Source organism: Schistocerca americana, chromosome 7, assembly GCF_021461395.2.
Source record: "Schistocerca americana isolate TAMUIC-IGC-003095 chromosome 7, iqSchAmer2.1, whole genome shotgun sequence".
NCBI lineage: Eukaryota > Metazoa > Arthropoda > Insecta > Orthoptera > Acrididae > Schistocerca > Schistocerca americana.
Window position 1 is genome coordinate 43,809,572 of NC_060125.1, and position 15,222 is coordinate 43,824,793.

At 43.0% G+C, this 15,222-nt stretch overlaps 1 non-coding gene across 1 annotated transcript; it reads left to right on the forward strand.

Moving 5' to 3' along the window:
• The first annotated feature begins 13,910 nt into the window (after positions 1-13,910).
• Positions 13,911-13,983, forward strand: Trnak-cuu. Its single transcript has one exon. It is a non-coding gene; the product is annotated as a tRNA-Lys (tRNA).
• The last annotated feature ends 1,239 nt before the right edge of the window (positions 13,984-15,222 follow it).

The window sequence follows — 15,222 nt, forward strand, 5'->3', positions numbered from 1 at the left end:
CTAGGTTTTATATTCTTTCGTTAGCAAATATTAGCAAAACACGTTTCGTCTTGTGCAGGTCTTTCTTAGCCAATGTATTTAGCAATATTGCCGTAGCAATTTTCATAGTTAAGGAAAAGTCATCATTAGTGTCCTTTTCATGTAAATATAGTAAAATCGTGCGTAGTTTATCAACGTTTTATTATTTTAATGTCCATTTTCATCTCAAATCTGGAGCACGCTCACGCCCGTTATGGAGAGGAATGCTTATTGTTGAGTACGGGACGGCGAGCAGTCAATGTTGCCACAGTGCTTCACAGTTACGGGATAACGAACTGGCGGTTTTAACAGGGTTGGCAGTCCGCGTCCTGCACGAGGCAGATAGTTCAGTGGCTACCAATCTTTTTTTTTTTTTTAACTTGTGCATTTTGTTGAATCGTGGATACTGGTTACTGGAGCAGCTCGTCAAGGCGACAAAGTGACTGCACCAGCGACGAAGAACAGTCATCGATGAAAATGACTACTGTCTCCTATTACAGTGAGTACAATAGCTTGTCTATCCTTTGACTGATAGTCACTGTATCGTCGTTACAACGTGAGAATACTTGTAATGCTACTTCACACGCGGAACATCACTCGTGTCCATAAGTTTATTACAGTTTTGATTCACACGAGAGATAACTAGTTTTTCGTGTCCACACATGTGTCAAACTACGATTTTACACACGTGTCCATCATTTTGTCACTGAGTCACACGCATCAATCCATACGTGTCCATTTAGGTGTCTTTATACTACAGAGTAGTACAGGTAATGCTAAAATTACTTATCGTGAAAGGATCATTTACAAAATATACATAGTTTTTTTTATTTAATTACTGTCCAAGACCTAACGAAAAACGTGTTTGCTATTCTGAATGGTGCTTCTGAAGCATGTTAGATTTTATATGTATTTTAACTCTGATTCTTTTCCTTTTCTTATTGTTCTATAACAGCCTTTCTTTGTTTCTTTGTTCATTTACTCGGTTACATCAATAATCAGTAAAATATACCCTCTTTGGCGTGCCGAACGGTTCACGTTCAAAACTTCATCTAACAGAAATCGGGAAAATTATTCCTATTTCCTAGGATGCTTTTGCTCACAGCAAATCAGATTTACATCACGTTTCAATAAGTAACTTCAGATACGCATTAACCAACGAGCCACGATCGTCAATACACACAATATACACACGTCAAGTCTTTTGCACCAATTTCCAAATTTCTTCCCCTACCGGGTAGGGTAGAAAGGTAAGAATGCTAAAGAAGAAAACTACAATAGGATAGTGCAAGGAAATGAAAGTTACGAAGATAGATAATAGGTGAAATAATCGAGCAAATTCATTCTTCGTCTCCACTGTTTTTAGTGTCATCCACGTGGCATAACTTGACTTCAGTATTAAAATGTCGCACAAATCCGCTTCCAAAGCATCTTCAAATACATCTCAAAATCACGGCATGCGGACATAGCAGAAGAATATAAGCAGATTATCTCAGTCCTCAACTAGGTATCTTAGTATCGAAGGTTTGTGCATGATACTCATGACATACGAATAGTCTCTCTACGTTTAACCAATACAGGACCTAATTATCATTATAAATGCATATTTCTCGACTGGTTGACTCATGATAATAAATAAATTAAAGTTGCTCTCCAGTTGCGAGTACCATTATTCATTCCTTTGTACATTAACTATATGTTGCTGCTTTTACTCGGTGTAATCTACAGATTAACATTGAAATGTATCAGTTTTGCAACGTACATGGTTCTAGCGACTTAAAATAGCAATCCTTTGAAAGCTTATCTTAGGTTATTACTTCACATACGGACATTCTGGTCTGAATGAGGGGTTTGAAGAAAACCTTTACAACTTGGTAAAAAGGAGATTTGCCATAACTTAAAACTAAAGCAGCAGGTGGCACTTTGGCACATCCCATACTCAATTCAACGACTGCAGCCCTCTATTGCTCAAGAAACTTAAAACTACCTTAAAACTAAGGCAAATCTTATTTTCCAAATACGTAGAGTACCTTCTTCATCACTTCATATCCTTCAAGCTCCATCATTGCTTTGTGTCCACCTCACTCAAATGATTACGTCACCTGCAGAATACATGTACATGCTGTTGACTCACATACTTTCTAAACAGATCACACTCTTGTTTCAAGTTGCAGCTTAACATAATAAATGATTTTTTTAAATGTTTTTCATGGTACTTCTTTAGGTCTACATGGTGGTAAAGTCCTTTTACTCGTCCACTAACTGGATCTGCCAACACATAACAACCAATATGTGGCTTCCTGACTATAACAAACGGTCCTTCGTATAGGTGTTGCCACTTACGATTTCTGTCGCAGTGCTTCCTTGCGGGATTGCGGAACTGCATAGGTGGTTTTACAGTAGGTGCTGTGGGGCTTAACCTTCATGACGAATACATAGTTGGCTATGATTCCCGGTTTCTTAGAAAACACTTTGATAAATTGTGTCAGCAGGTCGTATAGTTCCTTTCTTTGTCGGGCACCTAATCCGTCAGATTCATTAGCCTTCGTCAGTAATTCTTCATGTGTCGGTAATAAGTCAAAGTCTTCGTCCGCATCTCCTGATTCGTCTAAATAATTGAAATATTGCTGTCGAGATGTGAGCTTGCGGAGCTTTACCTTATGTTCTTGGCTGGACAGCTTAACTTTGGTCCTCATAAGTCGAATCACTACACTCTTATCACTGCATATGAGAGTACATGTACCTTCATACAAATCTATGATGACACGATTCTTACGTAGAAACTCCATTACTAGGAGGCAAGGTACTGACAGATTTTTAACAACTAGAAAAGTACATGGTACGGTGTCTGATGCAAATCTCACTGGTACATGAATTTGTAGCGTCACCTTTTGAACTAGAGAATTTACAGCTCCGGATACGGTACACCCTTGTACTGGCAATGACAGATCTTTTGCTACAGAACACACTTTCTTATATACACATAAAGACAAAACATTGATATTGGCACCAGTATCTATTATAGCGACAAGTGGTACATCATGAATATGAATCATAGTGGCTGCCTGAACCTGATTTTCCCATAAATCCTCACCATTCAAAACGTCATTCTCCTTCAGCAAGTCATCTCGTAAGTCACAGTCATTGTCATATGGTATAAGGTTGATTTGCCCTCTAATGAAATCGCCCCCAACGTGTTCCGCAGCTTCCCCAAGGAGGCAAGAAAAAGAAGCTGCTTTTAGTTTTCCGCATGTTCATTAGATTGAATTTCGCTCACAATTACATTTGAAGTACCGGGCGGTACGCTCGGTACGAAGTTTGTTTCCGTATTCCACCTAAGTTGCGAGCTATTTGCCGGAATTTCAGCCGAGATGGTGTGGTGTTGGCTGGTTTTCTTGGGCATAACAGATGCGAGAATTTTGAGGTTCGTGATTTTGAACTTGATTGTTATTAAAAGGTGGAGGACTATTCCTAAAGTTTGGAGCATACCGTTGTTTGTATTGCTTGGAAAATTCTGGAGCATTTCTCCCTTCACAACAGTGCTGGAATCTAGGTTGGATACCATACTGCTGTTGACTGTTGGTGTTAATCCAACGTCCTTTTCCATTGATATTATCATTACGTGGCGATCGTTATTGTAGTGATAGCGATCATTGTAATTAACTGGTGAATTACCGTATTGCTGTTGTGTTGTCTGGTATATGGGGTGGTTCCTGTTTTGATCCTGGAATTTATGTTTCTGCTTCCCGTTACGGCGATAGTAGTTGTTATCACACGGAACGTCGTGTCCTTTACTGTTGTTGGTTTGGTATGACATACCTGAGTCTGCACCTACACCGTGCGGCTGTGTAGTGCGCGGGCCAAGATTACAATTACTGCGCGCACTAGCACGCACGTCTTCTTGAATCATGTCAAGGTTGTCAAGTACTGACAGAACAGCCTCCGTGTCGTCGTCACTGACATTTACTAACTTCTCCCTGATTGATACCGGTAGCTTTGACTTAAGGATCATAATTACGTCCTTCGTGGAAATGGGCGTGTCCCAATATTGTTTTTTCGCAGGTATTTCTCAAAGTACCTACGGAGACCAGCACTTCTCGTATTAAACGGTTCAGCATTATATACTTCCTTTCTAAGGCCTTGTTGTGTGCCTGAACTCCAGAATTTGTTCAAAAATTGCTATTGCGAAGTCAGCGTAATTATTACATCTGTCAATTACTTCTGTTCCCCAGACAGAACCCTCTCCTTGAATGTAACCTACTATAAAGCACATACGTTGCTTGTCATCCCAGCTCTCAGGAAAAACACCATTAAATGGCTTCAGAAAAACCATTGGGTGGATGTTGCGTTTCTGGCAGAAAAGGCTGGAACACGCGGTGCTTGAGAACGCTTTCTTCTTTCATGAGCTCGACAAGAGTTACTTGATCACTCTGGTTGCGTACTAACGGATTCTTACTGCTGTGACCATGTACCATTGGAGAGAATTTTACACGAGACACGGGATTATTATTGTATTCATGTTCTGAAGAAAGCAAGTGTGAATATTCACTTCTATTGTCGTTAGGAAAATCATTGACTTGTTGTTTCAACTGCTCGATTTCCTCAGTGAGGTGTCGTTTCCACTCGGGAAGGTCTCGATGAAAAACTCTACAAATCTCTCCTAATTCAGTGAGAAGCGTATCTCCTGATGTACCTGGAGCAGTTAAAACTTCAACTGTGGCTGACTTAACGGCTTCTTTTAAGTCGTGTTGAACCTTGTTTTCTATGTACTGTTCCTTAGTCTCGACCCATTCTACAAATTCTTTTCCTGTCGTGGAACGTACGTTTGCTGCAGCATCATTCACCCTCTTTTCAATGTTTATTTCGGGTAGCGCCTGTGTCAGGTCATTGACCTGGCCTTGCAGAGTGACGACATTGTCTGCAAGCTTGTTTACTTTAGTTCCGACCTCAGCGGACTTCATTGAAACTTCCGTTGTAACTGCCTGGCAGCTTTCGATTTGTACCTTAATGTCTTTGTGCACGTTACCTACTGTGCTCTCACATGCATCTACCTTCTGCAGAATACCTTCTATCCTTTCATTAACTTTAGTACTTAATTCCGCGATATATTCCACCGTGACTGACCTTATTCTTGCCTCTAAGTTGGCATCAATATTATCTAACCTATTTTTCATTGTACCAATGGTGGTATTTAGATCAAACCATTTTAGCTCTGTCTCCCGTTCGTTTTCCCTTTCTTTTTGTTCCCTTTCTTGTCTATCACGTTGTTTTTGTAATTTATAAGCTTCCCTTTCCAGTTTCTCCTGTTCTCTTTCTTGAAAAAACATTCTCATCATTTCAACCATCGAATTTTCTCCCGCTTGCTGTGACGATGATTTCTGTGACGATACATCACGCACACCATCATCGTCTGCCGTTCTCTCCATTCGCGAATCGGGTCTGCCTGTTCCCGTTCGCGAACGTCATGGGTATGACTTGACAACTGTGTCATCAACGTCATCCACACTGTTTGTCGGTTTGCCTCTGTCATCTGACATGTTTATTTTCAAGTTTGTGACGTAACTGCTCAAAGAAATCTTTCGCAGCACGCCGATCGTTAACTCTCAGATGCGCGCGCTGCGACGCTTCCTAATAGTCAAACGTCATACCGCGGTAGCTGACAATTGCAGAGCTCTACCGGGTAGAAGACAAGATGGCACCTAACTTTGAAAATAAGTGACAAACACCTACTAGATACTTAATCCTGCTATTATGGCATCCATCTTGTGTTCTTATCCGTAGCAACAATGAATATGCTTATAATGCTAACAAACAAACTTTGAATGAAGAGATGATCAGAAATGAATTCTAACTACGTAAATAAGCAACTCTGCAAGGAAATTAACAGCGATAGGATTAAATGAAGCAGTAAGGAAAGAAATTCCGGAAATCAGTTATTTTTTATACAAGACGCGAGATTTTATGCGTAATGAAAACCGTACTTACATCAGTCGTTTTGCGCACTGCTGTTATTTTTCGATTTTTTTAAATACTTCCACGGTTTTGTTCAGTACTTCCTTTACGGCTTCCCGATGTCCACCGGAGGATGTCATGAAACAATAACAGAACAGATTAATATTTTACAATTTGCCCCTGTTCAGGCGCCACATCTAGTATGACAAAAAAAGTTAGGTTAAATATATTTCAATTCTTTCAATTTAAATCTGTGTTTCATACTAGAATGTCGTGTTCCCAGTTTGGCACAGCTTTGGCACAGGATACACGAAAGCGGTCGAAGACGTCCGTCTTCTGGTCGGCTCCTGATCGTTGTCAGAAGGAGGCTAGTTTTTGATTACGCAAAGGCTTCTGTTATTTGGAAAATTACAACCCGGATTTCTTTACGTAATCAGTATGAATTTTATAATTACCTAAGGGACCTTTAACAATGAACAGTAAAAAAAATGCATTTGCAAATGAAATCATAAATATATGGGGTAGCTATGAGTTGTATAGAGGACAAGGGGCGGCTTTCTGTACACGACCAGGATGCCGCAGTATTCCCTGCTGTAATAAAGGCTGTTTGACATTTCTAAAAGTAATATGACATGGAGGTTAAAAAAGTATAAAGGAAAAGAACAGAATAGGAAATCTGGCAAACACTAAATATATTCAAACAATTCTCACTAGCAAATTAGGGCTTATTTATAAACAATATAACTTACATAAGTACTTTTCTAACTGTATGGTGCGATCAGATTTCAGCCTGCCCTGTGCTGTCTCCTTGGTTTACGTTTTTTGTCACAAATTACAGTCATTACTTTTCTCCTTCGTTAAAGACAATTCTTGCACTGTTCAACACCTCCATAACAATAACATTATTAATTAATAATGTTATCTGCACGCTGGCAAGACCGCTCACTTTTCTACCTTAAAGTCGACTTTCTTTACGATTTCACATTACAAGCAGAAGTACATTAAAAATCTGAAGATCTACAAAAGTTTTTTTACTGTCATCGGAACGTCAGTTCAGCTTCTGTTAAAATGTTTCTTTGACTGCGCAATCGATGTATTAGCGTCCGCTCTAGATGCGCCTCCTTACAGTTATGTAAATTATATAAAACAAATGTCTTTCAAAGAATATGTCTCATCTCATAAGTTGATCATTTAACATACAGACAGGCGAATGCCTTTCCAAGGGTACTCAAAGCTTTCATACGACGGAAATCCCAATAATATTACAGACTGCAGATGAAAGGTCTGAAATTAAAATCTGAAGTATCGAATGAAAAACAGCCCACAGTTGCACTAATTATGATTATTCTAAACCTTGACTATGACAGTATGACTATAGCCTTCTTCAGAAGTCATAAGCTTTTAAAAAAGAATAACGTCTTATCCCAGTGGCTCCGTCAAGACCAATAAAATAAAATAACCTCAACAGACATAAGCCTGTTTCGATCATAAGCAAAACTACATATGGCACCGTATGTCCTCCGCCACTACGTCTGTTATACTGGGCGCAGGGTCGTCAGATGTGTGGAGCGCCACCTATGGCGCGCAGGACGCAACACATTTGAGGACCCTGCGCCCAGTATAACAGACGTAGTGGCGGAGGACATACGGTGCCATATGTAGTTTTGCTTATGATCGAAACAGGCTTATGTCTGTTGAAGTTAGCCGCTGGGCTGAGACGTTTTTCGTTTTTAAAAGCTTATGACTTGAAGAAGGCCGTATTATTATAGCAGAAAGCGTGGTCAAGGTTTAGAATAAACATAATTAGTGCAACTGTGGGCTGTTTTTCATTCGAGACAACTTCGTAACGGCTGCTGGTGTTGCTGCCATGATGAAAATAATAAAGTCTAAAGCTAAAACCGTGTCGGAGGATGAGACTATTGCCTCGTGTCAGCTGCTGCTACACGCCCGGAACAGAAGACGAACCTTCATTGACGAACTTGAATCTGACAGTGGCGTGACCCTCACGTCTCAGAAAGACATCGTCAATGGGGTGTGTCAGTATGACGAAAATCTGTATTCTGCAAGTCAGATATGTGAAGAGTCTTACGACGAATTTCTTGGTTCTGTAGTACCACGGGTATCGGACGAGGACAATGAAGACCTTCTCGTTGAGTTCACAAACGAACAAATTCGCAGAACCGTTTGCAAGTCTCCTTTGATGAAATCGCCAGGACCGGACGGTTTCGATATTGGGCCCTGATGGGAGATAAATTTACCCAAATGGCGAATGAGGTGCTTCTGAGAAAACCAATACCTGCTGCTTTTAAACAGATCAGTATAGTATTAATTCCAAAAAATGCGGCAAAAAGAAACCTCAACAGCTTCCGTTCTATTTCCCTGTTAAAATCCGATTATAAAATAATTGCAAGAATTTTAAACAACAGACTCTCTCAGTTGACCACGAAGATAATAATCCCATATCAGTCATGCGTGCCTAGCACAAGTATTTTTGAGAGTATAGCGGAATACAGAGACATAATTGCCATTATCGCTGTGACCAGCACAAAATGTGCACTCCTGTACGTTGACTTCCACAAAGGATTTGATTGGGTGAATCACAGTTTCCTTAGTGCAACGCTGAGAAAAATGGGTTTTGATGAACGAGTCGTTCGTGTGATTAGGAACTTTGCAACAGGCATCGGCGCCTGTGTATCAGCCGACTGCCGGCGAACGAAACAGCTTCAGGCAAGGCGCGGCGTACCTCAGGGTAGCCCCCTCTCAACGCTCTTATTCGTCCCTTCTTTGGAACCTTTACTTAGCAGTGTGCATGCTAGTTTAACTGGCCTCACATTATCTGGCCACAAAACAGTAATCAACGCTTATGCAGATGATGTCGGAGTCGTCCTGAGAAATACCGAAGACATATCCAAATTGCAACTGTTAATTAAAAACTGCTGTAGGGTCTCCGGAGCAAGCAACAACGACGACAAAAGCAAACTTCTAAACCTGCGGGGTTTCCACCACACTAAAATAGCTTGGACCATGTCGGCTACCAAATGTAAAGTTCTTGGAACAACATTGACAACTTGTCACATGAAAATGACGGCCATCAATTGGATGAACACATCGGACCAAATTTTTAGCACCACAAGAGAAAATCTACATCGTATCATCAACCAAGTTCAGTGAGTAATTTTAATTAACGATTGAATTCTCTCCAAAAGTATTATGCATCCCAAATCTTTCCGCTACCGAAAATGATTGCCAAAAAGATAATGTCAACCATCGCCAGCGGGGAGGGGAAATATTGAGAGTGGACGCAAAAACTTCGACTCTCGATCCCAAAAATGAAAGTGTAGGGTTGGTGGACATCACAAGTAAAGCCTCTGCACATTTGGGAAAAGAACGGCCACTGTCCTCAGAGAAAATGCTAATAGCATTACAACTAAGTTATTTGAAGTAGTCAGGCCAGCAAGTCTACAAGCACCAGTCGATGTACAAAAAAAAATCGCCGGCTCCAGCACGTTCGGGCATATTACGTGGAACTGAGCTACCTCAGCAATGACATAACCAATTCGCGACGGATAACGGCCCGAGAGATTATGTGTCACAGAAAGCGAATAGAGGGGAAAAACAAATTGGGTAGGAAATATCCACAGGTCGACTGGGACGCCATATGGAAAAACATCAGTATCAGTGGTCTACCATCGGACGTCAAATGCGCGTTGTACAAAACTGTGAATGGGATCGTCAGCACCAACGAAAGATTAAATGCACTCAGCATTTGTGAAACGAATCTTTGTCTCAAATGTACCCAAATAGACACATTAATACACAGATTCACGTGCAGTGGAAACATAAGAAATAGTCGCTGGAAAACAGTTGGCTTTTATTACGCGATCCTCCTTTTCAAATTTTCCCCCGGTAACATTTCTCAGGCCGGAGACTAGATACTTTCCTGCAACAAAAAACAACATGGTAGATATGTAAATCATATCATTAATAATCTGGGAACTGACAGTAACATTGATTTTCGTATGAACATGAAATGTGCATTTTACAGGAGTACAAAATTTAAAGACCACAAAAAGAGCTACGACAATATGCTCAAAAGTTTGTTTGAGCGACTGGGCGTTGGTTAAGAGTTTAACGAGACCAACGTAAGTTTTTTTTCTTACAAAAAGTGCTGGAAAACAGCCTCTTTGTCAGTCTTTGATTTAATGTAAACTTATGTTTAAGGAGAAGTTTCTCTTGCTTTACAAGAAGTAGGAGATAAAAACAAGAGAAAAAGAATGCAATAGAAGACAAAGAAATACATTATGATGATTCATTGTTACAGTGAATTTAATTTTATGCTTCAAAAGGAGTTTTGTTTCCTTCACAGAAGAAGGAACTACAGAATATGCAATCAGTACTCATCTGCAGGAGCGATTCCGTGGTAGGCATGGGGGGGGGGGGGGGGAGGGGGGCCATCGTAGCCAGGCCTCGAGTTCATTAAACCCAGCATACTTTGTCCCTGCCTGCCTCATACTAATCAGCTTCGGCTGGGAATATAAAAGCATAAAAATGTTCTAAATGAATGTTTTACTATAACTTTTTTTTATGTTTCAAACGAAGTTTCTTTTACCTTCAAGAAGACGAAATTAATATATTTGATGAAAAAACAATAAATAATAATATTAATAAATTTTATGAATACGAAGGAGTTTTCCTTTTTTCATGGAACATGGAATTGCAGATATGCAAATAGCCCTCAGCAGAAGAAGTGATGCAGTGACAGGCCCACTTTGTCCCCGCCTGCCTCATGCTCATCACTTTCATCTGGGAATACAAGGTTTAAAAAAATGTTTAAAGCACTGGGCTGCTAATTACAAAAAAATGCCGCAATTGGTTAGCGCAAGGTACTTATAAGGTACTGGCCATGACCATTGCTGGGGTTGTAAAAAACGGGCCAAGCGATAAAAAGGAAAGAGGAGTGGCAGAGTGCTGGTCTAGTAATTCAGAGGTCGTGAGTTCGATCCTCACAGGAGGCAAATCAGTTTTGTAACAGCACTAACGTGGCCCTTTCGAAAAACGCGTCATTGATAAAATATCAGTGGCCGTGGTACTAACAAATACTCTCGCAGGTGAATAGTGCGAATGGCGCTCGGTGGATGCCATCATCACCTGGTGCCGGACAAACAAAATAGCTCTCAATGCCGCCAAAACTACGGCAGTCTATTTCGCCAAACGACGCCCAGTCCTCCGCCACAATATTTCGATTGCAGGTGTGCAGGTGCCCTGGTCCCCGACAACCACCTACTCGGGGTCCAGATGGACCACAAGTTGCTCTTCCTCTATCATTTGGAGTATGTCTCCAACAAGGGACAAAAGCTGACCGGGGCTTTGTACCTATTCTTCCGCAGTAGGGAACTTAGCCTGCATACCAAGCTCCGCATTTACCGAACAGTTATCCTGCCTGCCCTCACCTATGGCTCCTCTGCATGGGCCACGATTAGTGTCACCAGGATGCGGACGTTGCAGCGCCTGCAGAACAAGGTTCTCAGGTGGAGCCTGCACGCCCAGTCCCTCACGAGAATTGTCACTCTCCACGAGGAAGCAGATATTGTCCCGGTCATGGCGACCTTACGCAACAACTCGCGACGGCTCTATGAGAAAGAGGATGCCCTGCGGGACACTGTCCATGGGTTACACCACGTTGGGACCACGCTTCCATGCCGCTGGCATCGACATCCGGTTTCCCTAACCATCCTAGAGGAATCGGATCCCGACCATGGCTAACGATAGGCCTGGCATGCCCACCATGGATGCATCCTTTGGCGGGACTAGCCCCATATTCTACGTCCAGTACTTTCCCACCCTACCTGCCCATGTCGGGCTAAATTTTTTTGCCTCACTGACGCAGTACTGTCACCGTCGGTGGGTAGTACAGGAGTCCAAGTCCCACCGCTACACCTCCAAAGTGTATTGCAGTAATGCTGTGTCACTTCCTATGGATAAATTTACTGCCTCACCAAGATATTTAAACTGGAAAAGATCGGTAATGCTGTATTGTAACATATCACAAAATAAAGGCTCCTCCTTGATCTCGAGGATACTTTAACGCTATCGGCCTATGGCCCCCACGAACCTACCCATATCCCAGTCCGTTCTTATTGACAGCCAGACGTTCTGGTTGTGGCCATCTTCATCACTGCACAGTTTCCACTGTAAGTTCTCCATGAACTGGCCTCCGACAATGACGCATTACCCCTGCACGTCACCGATGCTGCCCTTTCATTTGATGTTCGTTCCACTGTGACCCCCACCAATTGGGATAAGTTTTCCAGGTTACTTAATAACACCACTCGACACGACCTCGACTTGACAACACCAGCCAATATAGTCCGTGCTGTGGATTACCTTACTGCCAAAATACAGAAAGCAGTGAAACTCTCCACGTCCACTGCACCTTGGGATTTAATCCCACTGGATGATTTTCCTCCCATGTTTGTCCCGATGATCGCGTAGCTGCTTCCCCACCGCCGGTGGTAGTGGTCCTTTTGCACCTTCAGCTCCCGAAGCTGAAGGGGGAGCGGATGAAGTCATCCACGATCTGAATGGTGGGAGCTGAAGGTGCAAAAGAACCACTACCACCGACGATGGGGAAGCAGCTACACGATCCTCGGGACAAACGCCAAATGAAACGCCTCCAGCGCGAGTTCTGCCACCAGCTCGCCATCTGGAGGTCCGAAGAATGGGAGGACACGATGTCCGCTTTCCTCCTCCTCCATAAGTCTGACTTGGCTGTCATTCGCACCTTGCGGCGTTCTATGCTGGCGACTGCCCATCCTATTCGCATGGCAGCGGGCTTGTCGTATGATATCCTCCAAATTGCGGAAACGCTGGTGGATGCGTTCGAGGCCCAACACCGTCCTCTTGTGCAGGACCTTTCTCCGGACGCACTACAGGATGAACATGAAGTCCTGACAGCTGTTGCTGCTTTCTGCAACCGCCCACCCCAGTCTGCCACCCTTCTTACCTCTGTAGCAGAAATTCAGCGTATACTTCGACGGAAACCTGACCGGTAAGCCCCTGAATTGAATTTTAAATGAACGTCTTTGCCACCTTCCCCGCAAGCCTCTCATCTTGTTCACCAAGATTTTATACTGTTGTTTCATGTCTGGCCATTTCCCCCCTCAGTCGAAACACGCCAAGCTGACTGCGATACCCAAGCGGTTCAAGGACCCTATAATCCTCACCAACAACAGACCCATCAGCCTCCTAAATACTATGGCCAAGGTACTCAAATCTGTGACCCTCCACCGCCTTTACCAACCTCTGGTGGCAGTTGGGGCGATCCGACCTGAACAGTTTGGATTCACTTCGCAGCTCTCTGCCGAACTTCAGGTCCTACGGATCACTGAACACGTCAGCAAGGGCTTCAAAACAGCCAAGTCGACAGCTGCCGGTTATCTGGACTTGCAGAATGCCTACGACAAGATCTGGCAAGACAACCTAGTACAGAAGATGCTGACAAAGGCCCCTTTACGGCATATTCATGTCAAGATCGTGGATGGCTTCATCCGCAGAAGGACTTTCCTAGCGGCTCAATGGGCAAGGCATTCCGGCATTCGGCAATTGTCGGCAGCCATTCCACAAGGATCGGTGTTGTATCGAAATTTTCGGCAAACTGCCGTCCGCGACAGTTTTGTTGGAACAACCTCATCTCATTCAGGACCCGAGAGCTACGCGACAGGTGTGTGAGCGCAGTCGAGCATGTGTATTGAATAATGGTGCTGCTAGCCACGTAGCATTTCAAGCAGATTTGATGCCTCTCGGACACAATTTTTGTGTAATAGGATTCTAGCTCATTTTTGGCATTAGGAAATAATCTGGGGACATGAGGATCTTTTATAAGAGATCGCAGGTCGCATGAGTAACGTGTGACGTGTAATCCGTCTCTGCATGTTTAGGGAGCACGGCGACCTCAGTGGGTAGAGCGTGAGACTCTTAATCTCAGTGCCGTGGGTTCGAGCCCCACGCTGGGCGTAGCGGAATTTTGTTTCCACGCGGATGCAACCTACTCCTCTCTCGTGAGGGTTGCGTAATGGACGTAACGGGTTATGACGATGCCTCTCTGCGTATCAATATCAGAATGGTACTTGAAGCTAAAGTGATTCGTGAAGTAAAATAAATGTGTTGTTCTGGAATTGTAGGTGTACATCGGTATTATTTGAGATCTGTAGAAATGCAGCAGCTGTGCTCCTTACACGCAAATAATGCTCGCTAAAGCGGTGCGTTTCCAGCTAAGGGGCTTCGATTCACTAGTCCATGACAACAATGTATCCGAAAATTGCGCCAGGAGGCGAATGTAACGAATGCGTGGGAAACAGCAAGAGGCAACGGCTGTGTAGAACGAAAACACAATTCCTTAGGGGTATGAGCGTTTCCAGATGAATCGTATGTAAGGAATACTTGGTCGTCAGTGACCGTGTGGCCTGATGGATCATTCGCTGCTCGGCCGCCGAGCCGGACGGACGTGTGGCGGCAGCGCTACGAGGGCTGGCGTAAACAGCGGCTGTGTGGCTGTTACGAAGGTCAGCAGCGCGCTTTGTTTGCTTTCCTTCTTTCAGTGATTTAAAATGACAAAATGAACGAAATTAACTGTGAAAGAAGAGATACGGCTAGATTCACTTTTGATTGGACCTGCAAAAGACCAAAGGCTTTTGAGATTAAAAGGTGGCTTTCAGAAACAGTTAAGATCACAGGAGACGAAATTATTGGCGTTCATCTTTCTTTTGTTTCCAGTTCTGTCTTTTTGAAATTGATTTCCTCTGATTTGTGCTCCTCGATAGCTGACAAGTGTGGTGGCAAAATGAAATTTAATCATGTAGACGAAACCGTTAGTGACGTTCTTGTTTCCCATGCTGGGCTAGGCATTCGAACAGTGAGAGTTTTTGAACTGCCGTTCGAGGTTCCTGCCGGGGCAATTAATGCTGCTCTCCAGCCCTATGGTAGGGTTATATCTAATATTGCAGAAAAATGGTCGGAGCAATATGTTTCCGGTTTTGAATGGAGTTAGATAGATTAAGATTGAGCTCTTAAGACACATCCCTTCTTACTTGAATATCTGTGGCCATCGCGCTCTCATAATTTATGATGGGCAGCCACGGACTTGTGCGTTATGTAACGCCACAGGGCACGTCAGAAGTGAGTGCAGTAGAAGGCGTGTTCCTCAGTTACCGACTAACGAGGCGGCTGTCCCAGGACAAGTTGTCAGCATGCAAG